The following is a 21,489-nucleotide window of genomic DNA, read 5'->3' on the forward strand; positions in this document are numbered from 1 at the left end:
TACCAATCGGGACAGATGACCCTTTTTCTACTAGTGTAAATAGAAGCATCTTCATTAGTTTACAGCAAACATAAAAATACAGTAGCTTTATTTAAGAGTTAAGAGTTTATTTTATGAGTTCCATTGCTTGAGTCATGAGCCTGCCAGATCTCGTGCGTCGAGTTTGGCGCATCGGTGGGCTTGCCGTCCTCGTCGGCGAGTTTGGGTGCACAGCATGTCGCTCAGGGTCAAGGTAGGCAGAGAACTGGGTCGCTACGGCCTGCGTGCGCACCAGGAAGTCCCACGGTGAAGCTACTCAGCGGTGCGGAAGAGTGTTGGTGCCGCGACAGAAGAGCTGAAGCTAGCCATTGCCAAAAGGATGTGAGAGAGGAACTAGCTCTGAATACCATAAAAAGATGGCGCGAAACGAATGTGTTAGCAGAGACACGTTGCATGTTTATACAGGCAACAGGGTACATGGGATACGGTTTGTTACGCTGTACAGATTAATCACTACCCTAGCAACAATACTGAGATTGGGATCTACCTAAACAACCTGTCAAATCGGGTTACAAACAAACTCACACGACCCTAGAACCTTTTAGACTGTCTACGATTTATATATACACCGTATACAGATACACTACAATTCCCAACAGACAATACGCCTTGCCCGTTTCCAAGCCACATCGCCTTCTATTCTTCTGCGTTGTCCACCGCCGCTCGGCCTAGCTTTGTCGCCTTCGTCCCGGTTGCCCGGCGTCGGCCACAAAAGTCTCCTAATCTCTCTGCCGTTGTACGTATTATTATACTCCGGAATTATTTGGTCCGCTTCGGCCAGGTGCTCTTCCGTCGCCACAGACGTATAGCAAATGGCGGGGAAACGTGCGCGACGTACGTCCACACCAACACAGGCTGCGGTCACTAACCTGATCGCGAGGAACAGTAACCGTTAGGTGTGGCACGTGGGGTATATAATTTCTTTTGCTTAGCACCACAGTTTCACTCGCAAATCATAGGCTCTCTTTCTCTCACGCGCGACACAGAAGCATCACACGTAGTCACACTTACTGTAGGTTTCTGTGCCTTCAATGGAACAGCTAAACTGGGAGCAGGACGAGCAGGAGCTCAGCCTTGTGCTCACCCTCCGCATGACCTGGGCGGCGGAGGCGGAGGCGGAGCAGGGCGGCTTCTTCCTCTGCGTCTACTGCGACCGCAAGTTCCGCAGCTCGCAGGCGCTCGGCGGCCATCAGAACGCGCACAAGCACGAGCGCAGCGTCGCGAAGCGCCGGCGGGAGATCGCCGCCAGCACGCGCGCGCATGGGGCGGGCGGCGCGCCTGCCGCGGCGCAGGACGCAAGGCCGGGCGGGTACGCGGGCGACAGCGACTTCATATCGGCGGATGGGAAGGCGAGGGGAACGGAGGCGCTCAAGGCCGCTCCTCCGATGCTTGCTGGCATGGCGCGCAAGCGCGGCAGGGCCCAATCGGAGTACGGCGACGGTGCCTTCGAGCACGCCGCCGACGAGGTGGACCTGTCTCTCAGGCTATGATCGGATCCGCTGATTCGTCACTCGACAACTTTACTTGATTGCTTGTTTGTTTCGGTATGCCAATGTCTGCTTTGCGGTTCATGTCAAATGAATTGTTTGTTTCAGACTCTTGTGTGTTGGATAAGATTGATCTCTTCTTCTTAGCTAGTTGAGTGTGGCCGATGGTATTATTCCTTAACCAGGAAGACATGCTAGTTTACATTTACCGGAGATTTGGTCTGCCCTCTCTTGTTTAAATTTTTGATCTAGTTCGCTGATTGATTTCGAGTTTCTTGATAGAGGATTCCTCAGCCTCAAGTTATTCAAATCGTGCATATTCCATGTGAGATTTCTCGTTTCAAAAACAAATACTATATGTTCACGATCGATTTAAGTGGACGTATATGCTTCGCTGGTTATCTCTATCACTACTTGTGCAACAGCCCAAGGGGTCAGCTTGGTAGAGTACCAACAAAAAATTGCAAGCAAAAAAAAAAATCTACTGTCTCTAAGTTCCAAAAACGTCCCGGTAATATACTGAGGTAGGGAAAGAATCTTTCTAAAGAAAAGAGAGAGAATGTCTCACGTACTAAGAATCTAAGATACAGTGTAAAAGGAAGTATAATAGGCAGTTTATAAGATTTTTGCTTAGTTCCAGGAGAGAAAAAAGATAGGGGGTGTAGAATTACAAAGGGTTGTAGCATGGGCTCCAACATCTTTTTGTGAGAGAGAAACGTGGAACACGTATTAATGGCACAACATACAAATATGATTAATTATATTATCAGTGGGCTATTAATTAGGTTGGCTGTATATGATGTGGTAACTTTAGGGGTGTTTGGTTCCAGGGACTTTTTTGTGTTGGGACTAGAAAAAGTCTCTAGTAAACCAAACAGGGTGGGACTTTTTTGAGACTTTTTGCTAAAAGTACTTAGAAGCACCTCCTTGAGAGTCTTTTTCAAAAAGTCCTAGGGACTAGAAAAAGTCCTAGGACTAGAGAACCAAACACCACCTTTATATAACCGGTGGTTGGTTATACTATTAACCTTACTCTAAAAGAAGATTGGATATGGAAATACTATGGAAAGAACCATATGGTTAGTAAAAGCACTGCGTGTAGGGTGCCCTACCAGACAATCTTGGCATGTTTCTAGATGGGCTCCTACCAAAAAAGTCTTGAATTTTTCTTTGACTTTGGAATAAGGGGAAGTATACAAATATGGGCCGATCGTGTAATCCCATCTTTTAATTAATCAGTTACACCTTTCAGTTTTGAAGTTACAAAAATACAATTATATATTGTATGCATGGAAAGAAATACAATCACAGTAAATTATGTTAGGGAAAATATATATATTTGATGCAACTACCACACATGGATGACGCGACACTGATATGTTGGTGGGGCAGCCATGCATCCCCTCCCCTCCCCTACGTTGCCCTCCGCGCGGGCGACCGGGGGGCTCCAACCCTAGCCGCCGGGTCACCGCTCCTTCCTCTCCCTCCCCTTCGTCGCCGCCGATGGTCGTTGCCGGGCATAGCCTGTGCGTGCGACGGTGGTGGCGAAGGCACTCCTCCCTCTCGCGGGTCATAGGGTGACGCGGGGCGCCCTGGCACCGCTCCAAAGGGTGTCACCCTGATCTGGACTGCGGCGGCGCGGATCTGGTTCATGACAGCCCAGATCTGGACTACAGCGGTGTGGCGGCCGGCGGGCGTCCTAATGGCAGATGTGGTGGTAGTGTTGGCGTTGCTCCTCCCGATCTATGGCGAAGGGCCTTGGATCCGGGGCGGCGGCCCCTAGGATAGCCTCCCTGTCCGATGGTGCGGTAGGGCGGGCAGGCTGCCGGGGCTCGGGTTGGTGCCGCGGCTTGTTGCCTCGGCGACCAACAGTGTTGAGCTGCTTCTTCCTCCAATCCTTGCTTCGTGCACTCCGTCGTAACGGACATGGCTATGCTGCTTGTCGGTCACCGGTTGGGGGCTTGGGACGGAGCAGGAGGTGGGGATACGGATTGGGATAATTCTCTTGTCTGCTCCTGCCAACCACGACGGCGACGACGCCCGTGGGTGTCGTTTCTCTTCCTGGAGACGTCGTTCGGGTCCGCCCCACCGTTTCCCACTCCATGGTCTCTCGGGTGAAAATCCTAGGGTGGCGACGACGCTCATGGTGTCCTGTCCTTCTTGAAGGTGCCATCGTGAGAGCTAAGTGGTGGTGGGCACGGCTTGTGTTCGTGGGCAGTTGCAGTTGGCGTTCCCCTCTTCCTCCAGGGGGCATCTTCTTCGTGGGAACCCTGGATTCGGGTCACCCAGATCAGATGATGATGGAAACTATGGTGCCATTCTCCCTCTTGAGGGCATCGTTTTGGAGCAGGTGCTAATTGGAAGGGCCCAGAGGTGGAGCGGGGTTTCATCTTCCGCATCAATGACGGCGGATCTCGGCGGTCTGGCGCAGTGGAGGCTCGATGTCTGATGCGGGTTCACGGACTCGCGCAGGAGGGCGACGATGTCTGGCGTCCTGGTGGCGTTGATGGCAGAGAGGCCTGGCAAGGTCGATGCATCAGTTCTGCTCTGAGGATGGATCGATGGAAGATGGAGGTGACGGCCCTTGCAGCGTGCGCATGTGGTGCTCACTGGGAGTGTGCCTGACCGGTGTGTGACCCAGTCTAGGTAGTGGCTTGGGTGGGGCATCTGACTTTAGATGTTAGCCTTTGATGCGAGTCTGTTTGGTATTAGGCTCGGACATTCGGCACCCCTTCGTCAAGAGAATAGGAGTAGCAACAGGCATTGCCAAGATGGTGGCTTCAGACTTATTGATGTATTACCTTATAAGGTCTTTGTAAATAATTAATAAAATGGTTGCATGCATCGTCCAGATGCAGAGGCCGGGGGTACATGCTCTTTTTCAAAAAAAACTACCACACATGGATTTGTACTTCTCTCATTCATGGTGAGCCCCTAAACGGTCATATTCCTACCCAATATATACACACGCGTAATTTCATCCATAATCATTTCAACATATATATGTTATCTTATCTATATTTTGTAAAAAAATCATATGTGTGTAGCAAGTTCTAAAATTCCCTACCATATAATAATTCATGTTTTTTGGTTACTCTTCACACAAGATGGATATGAATAATTTGCTTTCCTATAAGTAAGTCAAACTACAGGAACCCTCGTTATAGATGGTTACAAACCCCTATCCTAGACAACTTTTGTACCCGTCTTAAATTTAGAGTATGTGAAGATGTCTCAGTTAGGAGGAAAGCGGCAAGATTTCGGCTGTTCGTAAGTCATCGCATGAATATGGTGACCTGAACAGGACGGCATCTAAAGACTAGCGCCCGAGAGCATGGTTTGTGTGAAAGTGCTCAAGTTTCAGCACCTATGCAGAGTACCGGAATTGGTTATGACAACATGTACTCAAGTGGATTGGCCTCCCCATACGTTATGGCAACATCTTTTATTTTGTTTGCATTCGATTAACTTGATATAAGGAAGGGATGTGTTTCGCTGAAATCTCACTACATATGGATCCTTCACAGTTAACTCTATATACTGTGCACTCTTGCACTCAAAGATTCCCATGAATAATAATAAACTAATTTGAAAATAAAAGATGTCACTAAAAATTAAGATTTTCATATGGTATCTTCGGAGAAGAGTTGTGCTAACAAAAGACATCCTCGTTCGCGCAACTGGCAAGGAAGTAAAAAGTGTAGCTTTGTACTCATGATGAGACAATTAAACACCTTTTCTTTCAATTCAAGTTTGCGCGTTCTATATGGTCAGCATCCAAATAGTGTTCAATTTGTATCCACCCACAAGTGTTGCCAATATATATCGTCACTGATTTGAGGGAATATCAAATGCTTTTAATACGCTCCATTGGCCACGTCGGATCGTTGGATCTGGCGCCTGGAGATCTACGGTGGCGGTTCTTCTCGATCATCCTTCCTGGTGGGTTGAGCCTGGCACTTTCATCTCTGCTGGTTCGGCTCATGACTCGCTGCCGGATCCGAAGCAGACGGAGGTTTGGTGCTATAGGTTGGGGACCGGAGGAAACTTTGATCGGCTGGTCCGGCCCGGCATCGGCGGCATCCCTCGACGCCGTTACCCTCCCTGGAGGCGAAGCCAAGGTCCTTCATGTCCACCTCCGAACCCCTCGCAGACAAAAGTCCAAAATTCAGACTGGATTGGGTGCCGGCGGCGTCCTGCGCGTCGTACCCTCCATGGAGGCGTCGTCTTGAGAGGTTCAGATGTTTGGGCGAGAGATGCTATGGGTGGTGAGCTCCGCGTAGCTCCAGCAGCGGCGACGGTGTGAAGGTTGGCAGGATGAGCGGTGTTGTATCTACCGCGTCGATGACGACGAGTATTGGCGGCATGGACGAGCGCAGGACGGTGGGGCTATTTGGCGCCATGGGAGCGTTGACGGCAGGCCTAGCAAGGTCGTTGCATCAGTACTTGCACTGAAGATGGATCGGTGAAAGACGGTGATGACGACCTTTGAGAGTGTGTGGGACCGGTCTGTGTCCCAGACCCGGTATGTGGCTGGGCTGGGGCCTCCGCTTTTAGAAGTTAGGCTTAGGTGAGATATATGGGTATTTGACTCAGTATTTTTGTACCTCTTCATCAAGTGGATAGGAGTAGCGATAGATGTTGCCAAAATGACGGATTCAGACATATTGATGTACTGCTTTGTAAGGTATCCGTGAATAACTAATAAAATAGTTGCATGCATCTTCCAGATGCAGAGGCCAGGGGTCATCCTACTTTTCCAAAAAAAACGCTAATACAGGTGGGATCATCTGTCTTATTATGGTCGCTTTGGCCATGTAGAAACGATTGTGTTTTTAATGGCAAAATCTCTTCTTCTATGCAGGTTATTACCGTTGTACGCATTGGCTTTGTATGTGGTCTACGCTACAGCGCATGGAGTATCAATTGTTGTTTAAGGCGGTGTGCATACAGTTGGAGTGGGTGGTCAGGGAGGTTTTTACCCAACATGGATACTAACATAATCTCCGGATCGGTCCACCTTCCTGTCGACATTTGCATAGTTTCGGACTCATATCTCTTTACTGTTCCCAACTTGTCGCTTTTTTATATATATACTTTGTTAGACTGTTAATTTAAGATTGTGCATCTTAGCTATGTAGAGGTTAGATGTTATTCATTATGCTTTGTATTTATTTGATGCTACATTCTAAGTTAATAAAAGTATCCTTCTATCGAAAAAAGTGAAGCGGGTGGGGAGGGAGTTATCTACCCAGTATAGATGGCGGTTTACCATGTGTGTTGGCCCTCCATCGGCTTAGTTTGTCTTGTTTTTTCTTGCTAAAGACTTTCATTGTTTATTCACAGGCGGCATACGATTTTAGCGCTGGGGGTGCCACGCGTTGCAAGCACAATTTGTATCATGCTACACCTCGTAAGTGTAAGGTCGTCAATAATTAGAATATAAATTGTTTAGTGTGGTCTCACTTGGCAAATATGCCAACAAATAGGTTCGGGTGTACCATTAAATACGCTAGTGTTAGAAAAACTAAAAGTGTAGCTAATGAGATCTTACATTAAGAAAAGATAATAAGACTATCTCAAATATGTTCGCATGGCACCCAAATGCATGGTGGTAGAGCATGTTTTTTTATAAAATGTTCTTTATTGATTCACAATTTAGCATGGATGGATGCAAGCACAATGCTCACACAACAAGCCTCTACATGATTACAATGCACACAATTAAGCGCGCGCACACTCATTGTTTATAGTCTGGCAATCACAGGAAGTCAAAACAAGGCCAAAGAGACTGCCTAAGACTAGAGACTAGGGAACAATCCCGACGCCACCGATGTGGAGCGCCACCTGCTCCAATCGTGTAAATACCGTCGTATATAAAAGGTTGGTGCTCCTATCTCTACAGAGTAGACCACAAACGAAACAGATCATACACTAGTAGATAACTTGTAGCGGAGAGGAATTTTCACCACTAAAAGTCACATCATTGGTACATAGCCAGAGCGACAAACCAAGGCTATTCCTCTCACCCTTATGTGTGCACCAACTTGCGATCACTAGTAAATGCCATACTCCCTTTTGTTCCTTGCATAGGGTGCGTTGCATTTTGTTAATAAATCATAACTGTAGTATACTCTTATATTTAGCCTTCTCCATGCTGAATGGATCCACACAAGAGGACAAATTGCTTGTATGAGTTTTACAGTATGTGTGCGCGCGCGTGCTGCATGCGTGTGTGTGTGTGTGTCTTCCACTCTTCCTACAAAAACACTCACACCAGCAGCTAGCGGCCGTCAAGGCCCGTTGATGGAGTCATGAGCTCTGTTGTGAGCATGACGGCGCAACAGTTTGTCATCAGCCTGCCGGGTAACCCAAATATAAACAAGAGTAAAATGCATCCGCGATCATTGAATTTATGTCGAAAGCTCACTTCGGTCACCGTACTTAAGAATACGATCAATACAGTCACTATATATGACTTGAGGTGTTTATACGGTCACTGACTTATTATATAGCTTTGTATTTTATTCTGTTGACTGATCAAACATCACAACACTCTCTCTCTACCTATGCGGGTCCCACCTGTTAGTGGGAAAGAAAAAATAAGCGCCGCAGGAGAACATACCAGCGATACTCTACCGAAGCCCACGTACGCTAACCTCTGTGGCTCTGTCCCACACAACTTCGTGTTAAATCCGTAGGGCGTTACGGTGTTTTTTTTTGTTTTTTTATTTGAGGATCAGCGTTACCGTTATTTAATTAACACGCACACAACTCGCTTGCATGCATGCACGCACCACTTTTGCAGCCGCCGTCCGGTCGTAAGTACAGAGTCTCAACTAACTCACGCATAACCAGCCTGAAGACTAGGTCCTAGACAACGTTACAGTGTGCTTCCTCCATAAACTAATATAAAAGCATTTAGATCGTTATACACCACTAGGAGGAGCACTATTATACACACCCAAACACTCGTTCGCTAGTACTCTCTCCGTTTCAAAATAGAAGACCCAACTTTGTACTAAAGTTAATATAAAGTTGGGTCATCTATTTTGGAACGGAGGGAGTACTAGCTAGTACCTGCTCACGGCGTGGAGCTGCGCAACGCATGCGGCGATGGTGGCCGGGCTTGTCGAGGTGCAGGTGGCGATGGCGTGCAGCATGGAGTGAAGCGGCGCGCCCGGGGGATGCGCCCTTGGGGAAGACGGCGAACGTCCTATATATGTATTTACGTAATATACATACCTACTAGAGGTATAAAAATGGCCCTGTAGCTGAGTATAAGGATTGTTTTCCTTTTGGTGTTGGGAAAGGGACAAGGGGGTTCGATGCAAAAAGAAAAAGGGGACAAGTGGGTAGAAAACTGAGCCGCAGTTGGGTGGAGAAAGAATTGAGTCGGGAGCACGGATCGTAGCATGTGTGGAGGGACCAGAAAGCCCCGTCCCGCCCGCGCACGATAGCATGCATGCACAGACGCGGCGGCTATAACGCTAAGACTAATTGTCGCAGATTTGGCGGTGCTATGGTGTTTGACCAGTCAACAAAGTGAAATACAGAGCTATACAGTAAGACAGTGGCCGTATAATCACCTTCAGTCGTATATAGTGACCGTATTGATCGTATACTTAAGTATAGTGACCAAAATGAGGTTTTGACACAAGTTCAATGACCGTGAATGCATTTTACTCTATAAACAAATCAGTGGACATCTCAACGACGCGAAATGGAATGCTCAAAGAGGACTGCTTTGGTGAGAGAGGACACGTCTTTAAAATGGTCCAAAGGGAGGGGATTCCAGTGCTATTTTCACACCTCGATCAAGATATATGCTCCGTATAACTATTAGCAGACAGGAGCCTGTAGCTCGATCGGTTGGTGGAGATTGTACTACTATGGGAGCCACACAGACGGATACGAACCCAAAGGAGCCTATGAGCCTGTTCCTCGTAGGTATAGGTTAATGTGTGTACCGTACTACCGTTAGATATCCACAAATCGCATACTGTTTGAAGGGTATCAGTAGAGAATATTGGAGCAGATCGATTGTCCAGACGCGTCACGTGGTAAGCAAACTTTTCCATGTTAGCTGCTCAGTAATAATGATCCTGAAACCTGAGCAGCATATGAGTATATGACATGCAATATAACCCGCCAGCTGTTGTAACTGAGTCAGGGTTTTTCGGTTGATCCCATCTGTACTGACCAACTAATCTACTTATATGGCTTAGATTTGTGTTCGACTTTACGACGGATCATGATAAACTCATCTGCCATTTGGTCATATGCTTTTGACGTAATCTGCGTGATCTTTTTTACAAATCGCTATCCTAGCTAAGCCAAAAACAAGAGATGCAATCTTAATAAATGCCATACTCCCTTTGTTCCTTGTATAGGGCTCGTTGCATTTTCTCAAAAGTCATTTTTTGCTCTATTTGGCCAAGTTAATAGGAAAAAAACTATCAAATGTCCGCAACACTAAATGGCAAAGTGCAGATTACATCGGAGATAGGAAAAAATATCAGAAGTCATTTTTATGGAGTACTATCTCGATCGTAATGGATCTATTAAACTTGGTCAAAGATAGACAATCTTAACTTCTGAAAAAGCTAATGTGCCTTATAAAAAGGAGCCGACAGAACATGCTTATTGCGAGTTTTTACTAGTTAACTAGATTTATAACCTTATTTTTACAGACATGACGCTAACTTTTTGGTCTGTAGCACACGAGCTTATTTGTAGGACTGATCATTCTAAGGAAAAAATTTCCGTCAAGTCAAACTTGATGAAGGATTTCTTTTTGCAAACATGCAATCCTTCTCTCCAGTGCAACTACGTATTAATATGTAATATTTGCCATTGACATATAATATATCTAGTGGGTAATTGCTATATTATTTACTTGTTTCTTTTTCTGAAGAGAACTACTACACGAACGACACTTACCAGCTGAAATTTGCACGACATGACATATCGCTCTCCATCCATGGGCAGGCCTATTCAGCAACGGGTGGTCAGATTAGCCATCGTGCCAGTGTGTTGAGCAAAATGTCGTGTGTGAAGTACTTCCGTTTTGAATCGTGCAAATCAAAAAGACCTTCAACGACGACAGACCTACTATTGGTAGTCATATTCCCTCGATAAAAAGAAGGTAGGCTAGTCCTATTGGTCCATGCTCGCGATTGGTGGAGCGGAAATCCACAGCGTAGACATGCGGCAGGCTTTGCAGAAACCATCACATGCGATTCAGGCTGGTCATGGTGGGGAGTAACTTAGACTAGTAACATGCATATGTTACTAGTCTATGTTACTATCTCTATAGTGCATAATATCATAGATTAGTATCATAGGCGGTTTCGTTTATTGCCATGCATGACACATATTAGCACCACATTTATTATGTTACGGTATCTACCTATGTTACTATAATCATCTCTCTTTTCTTTAATTGCCTGCCACATAAGCATGTTTGCGAGTCCCAAGTACATGATACTACTTATGTTACCCCCACTATGGCAGCCTCATTGGTGCGGCTAGCTCGGCGCCAGTCGGTGCGTATGTACGAACACAAGAGCATCTATGACTGTGGACAGCAAATTCCACCCCTCAAACGCCTGCCGACGCGTATGGAGAGTGACCGAATTTGTTTATCTGCATTCGGATACCTCATACTAAAAACCTTAGATCCATACAAAAGCATGCAAACGATGAAATGAACGTACTACATAGATCAAATGACCTATAATACCCTAATCCTCGTCAAAGATGTTCACCATCTCTGTGCCCGGCTCCGGGTACATGGGCGGCAGCCGCAGCTCCGGCTTCTGCGGCACCTCCGCGTTGGCCTCCGCATCCATCTCCGCTTCGACCTCGTCGAAGAGCGCGTCGGTCGTTGTCGTTCCTGTCGGATGAACTGCTGGTTAGCCTCCACATAGGCCTCGTCCTGGATGGACTCCAGGATGGTCTGCTGCTCCGTCATCTTGACCGCTTGGGCGACCGTGAACTCCGCCTCCGCGTCCTCCATGTTGAAGCCCGGAGCCGGAGCCGGCGCCAGCTGCTCCGCCTCCTCCGGATCCACCACTTTCATCGGAGCCGTCTGCTGCTCCTCTTCCTCCTCCACCTCCGGCTGCTTCTCCTCCTCTTGCTCCGGCGAGTCCGGAGGCAAGCCGGCCGCGATGCCTGCGGCGCGCCTCGCCCCGATCACGTGCTTAATCTGGAACCGGTGCTCTGGCGTAAGCATAACATAAGTGATCTACTTTTGCCGAACATGGAGAAGCCGGAGGGCGTGGGAAGAGCGGCGGAGCGGGAGAGATATGGTGGATGGGCTCGGGCTGGCGGCGCGGAGAGGGATGAGGTGGATGTGGCTAGGGTTGGGGGATGCCAGCCGGCTTAAATAGCCGGATTTGGCCTTGGGTGCCGAGACAAAGCGGCGCCACATGGCGTTTACACCCCCCACCGGAGGAGACATCCGTCGGATCGCCGGGTTTTTGGGCGATTCCGTGTGAGACCCCATCATCAGTTCAATGTGGCGAACGCGCCCGGACGCTCTATGTCCATTTCATATTTGGATTGAATATGAAAGTATCAGTCGGCCCAGACGTTTGAGACTCGTTTAAAGAGCCCGTCTAAATTATGTTTTTGTGACCAAGCTGTTCGCCCGGGCGTTTAAATCGGGTTTGAGGCGCCATGCTGTAAGGCACTTGGCACTATATAATCGCGAGTGTCGCATTAGACGGATCCAACCCGCGTGCACACAGTGATCGGCGGAAAGCCAGCGCACATAGTACGTACACCCAAGAGGCCAAAACGTTGTTCTCGCTACATATTATGTGGCGTTGCATGCAGATACATGCATAGTACGTAGCGGCCGGGTAGACCTGCCTGCTCTACAGGGATGCGGCCGGCCCGCCGGGGGACGTGCGTACGTACGTCCGTCGCGCTTCTCGGCGGTGCGTGCATGCGCGGGCGCCCGCATGCGCGAGCCGCAGTTTGCGGCCGCCGTGGCGTCGGCCGGCAGGTAGAGGTAGCTACGTGCCGTGCGGTGCGGTGCGGCCCGTCTGTGTGAGGGCAGTTGTGCGCGACACTCGTACCGTCCTTCTTTCTGGGGGAACGTGAGAGCTTTATTCGAAAGGCATTCCCCAAGCTGTCACCCAAAAGGCTGCTCCTCAGGAAGGTAGGAGGTCGTCCATCGATCCAAACCTTGTCACAGCCTTGCGGGCCGCGGGCAGTGCTGCTGCGGTGCGTGTAATATACTGGCAGTGGCAGTGGCAGGCGTACTAGCTGCGGACCTGAGCCGGCCTCGGCGAGCGAGCGGGTGAGATGGGCAGATGGCTAGGGTTGCGCAAAAGCTTACGTGCCGCCATTGACGTTCTTCCAGGAAGACAAGTGAGTACGTACGTGCTCCAGTGTAGTGCCGCATATCATCTTTGGTTGCTTTTACAACGCTTGCCGCGTTGTTGTCGCTGCATATCATCGTGTTGTAACTAGAAGACTCAGTGCAAACCCATGGCGCGCGGTAGCTGCATGCTGTGGCTAGCAGACTCCATGCAAACCCGTGGCTGGCGCCTATACATGTTGTAACGATACCACCAGGAAGCATAAAAAAACATAGGTACAGAATGCTCCTAGTACAGTTGCTGCTGCGGCCCCAACGGAGTGAATGTCGTAACCGTACGCTCTGCCCGGGAAGCACGAAGCGATAAAGTTACTGCCCAACGGCGCTGCTCATTCATTGAATTGGGACACATGTCAGTCAGGCCTTCAATGGCTAGATCAGAGATTCAGGACATACAAATAAAGCCACTGTACGTGAAGACCTCAATAGAACATAATAGTGGGTCTGTCTATATTTCATCTAGATGTGAGATATTATCTCACATCTAAGATAACAACACAACTATTTGTGGACCACCTATAGTTTGTCTTTTTTGTTCAGCCCAACACGTTGTTGTCTCTTTTTCTGGAGAAACAGCACGTTGTTGTCTTGTCCAGCAACGTCCGCTCATGGACACCTTCCGTATCAAGATAAAGCCCTGTCGTTGCTGCTGGGCCTTGTAGTTGTTGCTGGGCCTGACTAGTTTTAGTTGTTTTTTGTTGCTCTTGTTTGATTCGGTCTGTCTCTGCTTGTTTCTGTCTGGACTCTTGATCGCTGTAGTGCAACAACAAAAAGGGAGAAAATGATTAATGAAAAGAAAAGCAATGCGAAAAAAGCGGGCGCAAAAGGCAAAAAAATAAAAATAAATGTTTATAGTTTTGCGACTGAAAAACAAGAAAATAAGTACAGGAGAAGGTACCTTCTTTGTTCGCTTCCGAATGGTCCTTCTTCCATCTTTTCTCTCATTACTCCTACTGAACTACAGCAAGTTGAAAAAGAAAAAAAAAAGGATAAAGGTGGGTTACACGAAAAAACTGCTCTTAATTTTTACTTGGGAATAAAAACACCATCGAAAATTATTACCAGTGTTTTCAATCCCTCAAACAACAAGTTATCAATTAGATTGACATTCACATGTTTTCCTTCATACTCAATGTCTTGAAGAAAAATGTCCCGTTTAACAAAATGAACAAAACGTAGCGCTAGAGTGAAACCGGTTGTCCCATTTAACAGAACAAAAATATACTTGTAGACAATCATTGTCTGGAATGATGCATGACATAGAAAAAAATAAATTGTATTATAGGAGTTGACCAAACAAAAAAGGAAGTTAAAATCTGAGCACGTGGTATGAAAGTGATAAACAAAAGCTGGACTATCGTCAAATTCAAACTCTCAAACAAAGACTTCGTCGGCTCTCTACTATTTTGTACTAGTCATATAAGCCTATACGTTTTGAACGGGTTTACTCTACACGCTTGTATGGCTCAAATGCATGATTGCCACTGTTACGACTCCATCAGAAGTGAAGAATGACCAGAGTTACCTACTCCCGGTTAGTTCAAATGTATTTGTTCTACAAAATTGGTACAAACATTGAGACCTCTTACTGCCTAAATTAACCCGATCATTTGACGAGTCGTGTATCAAATGAAAATCTAAACAAAAATAACTTATTTGTGACATAGGTAACAAAAATGCAGATCAAAAGAACTGGGTACATAGCATCACTAGTAATGGTTCATGGCGTCTAAATCCACAAATAAATATGGCATCATTAAACAAACAAATATTCACAACTTCAGAAATGGTGGCAAAAAATACTTCTACGTATAGGTAGCTGATAACAAAATTTAAACCTATTACAACTCCCAACAATCACGAATTGTAAAACATGTGGCCAAAAAGCATAAAAAACAAGCAGACGAGTTAGTAGTTACCATTATTTAAACACACTAAACTTATGTTCCTATGAGTGTAGCATTTTATTATATAACACACAAAAACCGGTAGCAAGCTTTCCCCCGAACAGAAGCATCAAAAAATGCATACCTACATGGTCATCGCCCTGGGACTTTTCACCACGTCTCTGCCCTCCAACTAGCCTTATATGTTCCTAAAAAAATGTCAAGTTGTTTCTAAAAAACGCTTATACAAAAAGATGTGACTCAAAAAATGGTGTGTCCCATTTTGTATACCACAATGACATTTCAAAAAATAGGTTAAGAAATAAAATCAACGTGTCGGGGATTAAAAAACATGTAAATTGCTGGCTTTTTTTTTTGAAAAAACATAACACTCTAAAAGTTGGGTCCCCCAGACTCGGCTGCATTTTGAAAAAATGGGTTGGGCCCACAAAAACACATAACAAAACAAAAAGTGTTAAGCTATAATTGGGATGAAAAAACAAACTAGGACAAAGTTGGGGGTTGAAGTTGCGACTGGGACGGCAAAATAATAGTTACAGGCCCAATTGCGAATTGAGCGTGGATTTGCAACTAGGATAACTACCATTACATGCTCGATTGCTAGTCGGGGTTGGACTAGCAATTGGGACTCCCTACAAAGGCACTGTTGTGAGTCAAGGATGGGCATGCAACTGGGGCAACTACACTACTACAAGCGCAGTTGCAACTACAACTACAAAGGCTAGTTGCAAGTCGATTGGGGACTTGCAACTTGGGTGCCTAGATACAACTACAAAGGCCCTGTTGTGAGCCGAGGGATGACTAGCAATTGGTGCAATTTCAACTTGAAGCCCCAGTTGCGAGTCTAGGGTGACCATGTTACCGGGGCAACTACACTACTACAAGACCCAGTTTGCGAGTCAAGGGTGGACTTGCAATTGGGGCAACAACTTCAAAAAAGCCCCTAGTTGCGAGTGAAGGGTGACTTGCAACTGGGGCAATTACGACTACAAAAGCCCAAGTTGCGAGTCAAGGGTGGACTTGCAACCGGAGCAACTACAAATAGAGTGTCCTAGCTGCAAGTCAATGCTAGACTTGTAACTGGGGCAACTACAACTACAAAAGCCCAAGTTACGAGTCAAGGGTGGACTTGCAACTGGAGCAACTACAACTACAAAAAATTCGTAGTTGCGAGTCAAGGGTGGATACGCAACTGGGGCAACTACACTACTACAAGCCCCAATTGCGAGTCGAGTATGCACTTGCAATTGGGTCACCTACAACTACAAAAAAAGGCCCCAATTGTGAGTCAGTGGTTGACATGCAACTGGGGCAAATATACCTAAAAAATATTCCAAGTTGGGAGTCAAAGGTAGACTTGCAACTAGGACGGATATCGAGTTGTGAGTCGATGGAGGACTTGCAACTAGGGCGAGTATCGAGTTGCGAGTCCATAGTGGACTTACAACTGAGGTGATTACAAAAACTACGGTTCCAAGTTGCGAGTCGAGGGGTGATTTGCAAGTGGGGCAATTACAAAACTACGGCCCCACTTGCAACTGGGTGGAGTTGCAATTGGGCCGACTACAAAAGTACACGGAAAACCCGCTAGTTGCGAGTCGATGGGCCATTTGCAAGTGGCATGAGACAAAAAGAACAAAAAGAACTATGGCCCGAGTTGCGAGTGATGGTGGACTTGCAACTGGGTCGAATGAAAATCTACGGGTTCCAAGTTGCGAGTCGATGGTAGACTTGCAACTGGGGCGACTACAAAAGTACACGGACCCCCTGGTTGCGAGTCGAGAGCCGATTTGCAAGTTTCATGAAACAAGGCACAAAAAACAGCTCTCGAGTTGCGAGTCAATGATGGACTTGCAACTAGAGCGGGTACCGATTTGCGAGCCGATGGTGGACTTGCAACTGGGGTGCTTACAAAACTACGCCCCTCAGTTGCGAGTCAATGGTAAACTTGCAACTGGGCCGACTACAGAAGTACATGGAAAACCCCGCTAGTTTCATGTCGAGGGGCGATTTGCAAGTGGCATAAGACAAAAGGAACAAAAACAACCCTCGAGTTATGAGTCGATGGTGGACTTGCAACTGGACAAATACAAAAACTAGACAAAGAACCACAGTTGCAAGTCTAGGGGGTTGCTTCCAACTGGCACAAAAACACAAAGAACTACACCCCCCCCCCCCGAGTTGCGAGTCGATGGTGGACTTGCAACTGGGCAATTAGAAACTACGGGGCGAGTTGCGAGTCGATGATGGACTTGCAACTATGGCGAATACAAAACTTGACAAAAGAACCACGGCTACAAGTCAAGGGGGTGCTTGCAATAAACTCAAAAAGAACTACAACCCGAGTTGTGAGTCGACGGTGGACTTGCAACTAGGCCAAATGCAATCTACGGGTCCCGAGTTGCGAGTCGATGGTAGACTTGCAACTGGGGCGACTGCAGAAGTACACAGAAACCCCCTCCTAGTTGCGAGTCGAGGGTCGATTTGCAAGTGGCATGAGACAAAGAAGAAAAAACAGCCCTCGAGTTGCGAGTCGATGGTGGACTTGCAATTAGGGCGGTTACCGAGTTGCGAGTCGATGGTGGTCTTGCAACTGGGGTGATTACAAAAACTACGACCCCGAGTTGCGAGTGGATGGTCGATTTGCAAGTGGGGCGACTACAAAAGTACAAAAGAGCCCACTTGTGAGTCGGTGGTGGACTTGCAACTTGGACAATTACAACTACAAATCCTTAGTTGCGAGTCGAGGATGGACATAAAACTGGGGCAACTATACTACTACAATTCCTAGTTGCAAGTCGAGGGTGCACTTGCAACTAGGGCAACTACACTACTACAATCCCAATTGCGAGTAGACGGTGCACTTGCAACTGGGGCACCTACCACCCCCGGTTGCGAATCAAGGGTCGACTTGCAACCGAGAGGAAAAAAATTATGGACCCAGTTGCAAGTCAAGGGTGGACATTGTATCTGTGATGAAAAAAACACAGTGTCTATTTGCGAGTCGAGGGTTGGCGTGCAACTAGAACTACTACGAGCCCGGTTTGTGAGTTGACAGTGAACTACAAAACTGCGAGCATAGTTGCGACTCAAGGGTCGACTTGCAACTGCGACGAAACAAACTACGAGACCAGTTGCTAGTCAATGGTGAACATTCTCAACTAGGATGAAAAACAAAGCACATGCCAAGCTGCGAGTCAAGGGTGGACTTGCAACTGAGATGAGACAAAGTATGTGCCTAATTGTGAGTCGAGGATGGACTTGCAACTAAGACAACTAAGAAACTACAAGACTAGTTGCGAGTCAAGAGTCGACATGCAACTGTGACGAAACAAACTGCAAGCCTAGTTGCGAGTCAAGAGTGGACTTGTAAACTATGAGCAAAATAACACATGCTCCAGTTGCGAGTAGATGATGGGCTTGCAACTGGGACAACTACGAACCCAATTGCGAGTTAAGGGGGGACAGGCAACTAGAAGAACTATAAAACTAAGAGCCCCGTCGCAACTCAAGCCTTGACTTGCAACTAGGATGAAAAAAACTACGAGCCCAGTTGGAGTTAACAGTGGACCTGCAACTAGGATGAAAAATAAAACACATGTCGGGCTGCGAGTCAATGTCGGGCTTGCAAGTGGGATGAAACAAACTACCGGCATAGTTGCTACTTGAGGGTTGACTTGCAACTGAGACAACTACACAAACTTGAATATGAGTTATGAGTCAATGGTGCAACAAGGAAAACTACACAAAACTATGATACGAGTTGCAAGTCGAGGTCGGACTTGCAACTGGAACAACAACAAAACTATGGGCCAGTTGCGAGTCAAGGGTGGACCTGCAACTGGAACCACTACGAAACTACAAGCCAGTTGCCAGTCAAGAGTGGATTTGGAACTGAGATGTAACAACCTACAGGCCTAGTTGCTAGTCAAGGGCGAACTCACACTACGATGCCATTTACGAGTCGATGTTGGACTTGTAACTGAGACAATAACAAACTAGAATCCCAATTGCGAGTCGAGTGTGGACTTGCAACTGGGATGAAAACAAAACACATATCAGTTGCGAGTTGAGGATGGACTTACAACTGGGGCAACTACGAGCCCATTTGTGAGTCAAGGGTGGGCTTGCAACTGGGGCACCTACCACCCCCGGTTGCGAGTCAAGGGTCGACTTGCAACCGAGAGGAAAAAAATTATGGACCCAGTTGCAAGTCAAGGGTGGACATGTATCTGTGATGAAAAAAATACAGGGTCTAGGCTTGCAACTGGGACAACTACGAGCCCGGTTTGCGAGTTGACAGTGATCCTTCAACTGGGACAACTACAAAACTACGAGCCTAGTTGCAAGTCAAGGGTCGACTTACAACTGTGATGACACAAACTATGGGCCCAGTTGCGAGTCAAGGGTGAACATTCAACTAGGATGAAAAACAAAGCACGGGCCGAGTTGCGAGTCAAGGGTGGACTTGCAACTGAGATGACACAAACTATGTGCCTAATTGCGAGTCGAGGATGGACTTGCAACCGGGACAACTACATAAAACTACGATATGAGTTGCGATTCGAGGGTGAACTTACAAATGGGACAACTACACAAAATTCCAACACGCGTCATGGGTTGAGGGTGGACTTGCAGCTGGGATAACAACAAAATATGGGCCCAGTTGTTGTCGAGAGTGGACTGGCAACTGGCGATAACTATGCAACTACGAGCCCAGTTGCGAGTCTAGGATGAACTTGCAACTTGGATGAAACAAACTACGGGCCTAGTTAGTCGAGGGTGTACATGCAAATAGGACAATAACAAACTACAAGGCCAGTTGCGAGTCGAACGTCGACTAGCAACTGGGATGAAAAACATAACACATCTCCAGTTATGAGTCGAGGGTGAACTTACAACTAGAACAACTACGAGTTCATTTGTAAGTCAAGGGTGGACTCTACAAATTCTCCTCGAGGACACAAAAACACATAGAGAAAATGAACAAAGAAAATGAAATGGATTGTGCTCCCCAAATGACGGCATATATGGTCCCACGTGAAAAGAAACGTGATAAAAAGCCGACACGAAACAAAAAAACTGGACAAGAGGAAGCGCCGCAAAAGAGAACGAGCTGACACATGTGCGCATAATCGAGTTTGTGCGAACATTAAAGTTGGAAGGCTATAGACCTAGAGTGAGACATCACTAAATCCCACTAGGTGAGATTACAAAAACCAAAAGAAAATAGATCAAGTTAAATTGTCCTTTAACTACACAACCAAACCAAAATTAAAAACAGGGAATAAAAAGACACGTGGCAAGGCAAGAGCAGATAGCTACTATTTATACCGAAATAAGAGGATATCTTGATTCGTTAGAAGTCAAACAGGTAAATAAATTTTTGGATGAGTTACGTAAACATATAAAAAAATATTAAACCTCAATTTTAGGAATTATATCTTCTAGCCAGACATTCACCGAGCAAGCAGAAATCCTTTTGAAAGAAGTTATTCAGAAACAACTGAAACGGTTTTCCCCCTCCACAAAAAAAACCCAATATACAAACATAAAAATGGCCCACTAAAAAAGTCATATCGGGCTTCACAGCTTCATGAGGGACGAACAGGAAACACGACACAATGACAACCAGCACGACTTAGAAGCAATTATAGCTAATGATATATAAGTTAGATGAGACATTGTTAATTCTTATCTAGATGAGAGTTAACGAAACCAATCTAAAACGGCCCCAGATAGCGCCATGAGAACGTCCTAACAAAAGGCGCACACATGAGCAAGGTCGACAAGTAGTCACCACACACGGTGTGACACGAAACCCATGCGGCGGAACAACCCTCGCTCAAGATTTGCATGACATTTAAAGCAAACAGATGTCTAAGTGAAAAATTCATAAATTAAAAAAAAGAAACTTGAAAATCATAATTAAAAAGAAACTTGAAAAATATAAATAAAAGATAAAAATCATGTATATAAAATAGTTCATAATTTAAAACAAATAATAAACAAAAAACAAAAACAAAAAAGCTAAAACAATAAAAAAAAAGGAACGCAGCGGCCCATATAGAAGAAACAGAAAAAGACTATAGTCTATAAAAAGACATGAGAAAAAGACCACAACCCATAGAGTCGAGCGCAGCAGCCTAGAGTAGCTTGTCTCAAAAGAAAGAAAAAACTGCCTACTGTAGCGTAGTATGAAACGGGAGGACAAAGCACGTAACAGGAAAAAAACTTTGTGAGATCGTACGCTTCAAAAGAACATGAATCCATAAGTTTTTTCATCAAACGTCTTTGCAGTTATATGTGAGATAAGTAATTCTCATCTAGATGTGAATTAGCAAATCTGAATCACGAAGTCATAAAATCATGCTAAAAACATGCAAGTGCAGTCATGATTGTAACACTTCCCGACCAAATTTTACATCTGTGTTAAAAAACATGTAGTTGCGGGGCATGGACAACACTTGCACTTGCAACAACAACAACAACAAAATTCATAATATTTTAAAAAGTTCATGAATTCTAAAAAACAAAGGGACAATAAAATAACATAAAAATAGAAAATTATTGGTTGGCACACGCTTTATCCATTAACTTCACCGTGCATGGACTTTAATAAAAAAACAAAATGACAAAAAAAACCACAACATGAGGCCCGCGC

At 46.1% G+C, this 21,489-nt stretch overlaps 1 pseudogene; it reads left to right on the plus strand.

Annotated features, from left to right (window-relative positions):
• The first annotated feature begins 214 nt into the window (after positions 1-214).
• LOC123124829 (zinc finger protein STAMENLESS 1-like) lies at positions 215-1,733 on the plus strand (annotated as a pseudogene).
• Positions 1,734-21,489: the final 19,756 nt, after the last annotated feature.

Source organism: Triticum aestivum, chromosome 5D, assembly GCF_018294505.1.
Source record: "Triticum aestivum cultivar Chinese Spring chromosome 5D, IWGSC CS RefSeq v2.1, whole genome shotgun sequence".
Lineage (NCBI taxonomy): Eukaryota > Viridiplantae > Streptophyta > Magnoliopsida > Poales > Poaceae > Triticum > Triticum aestivum.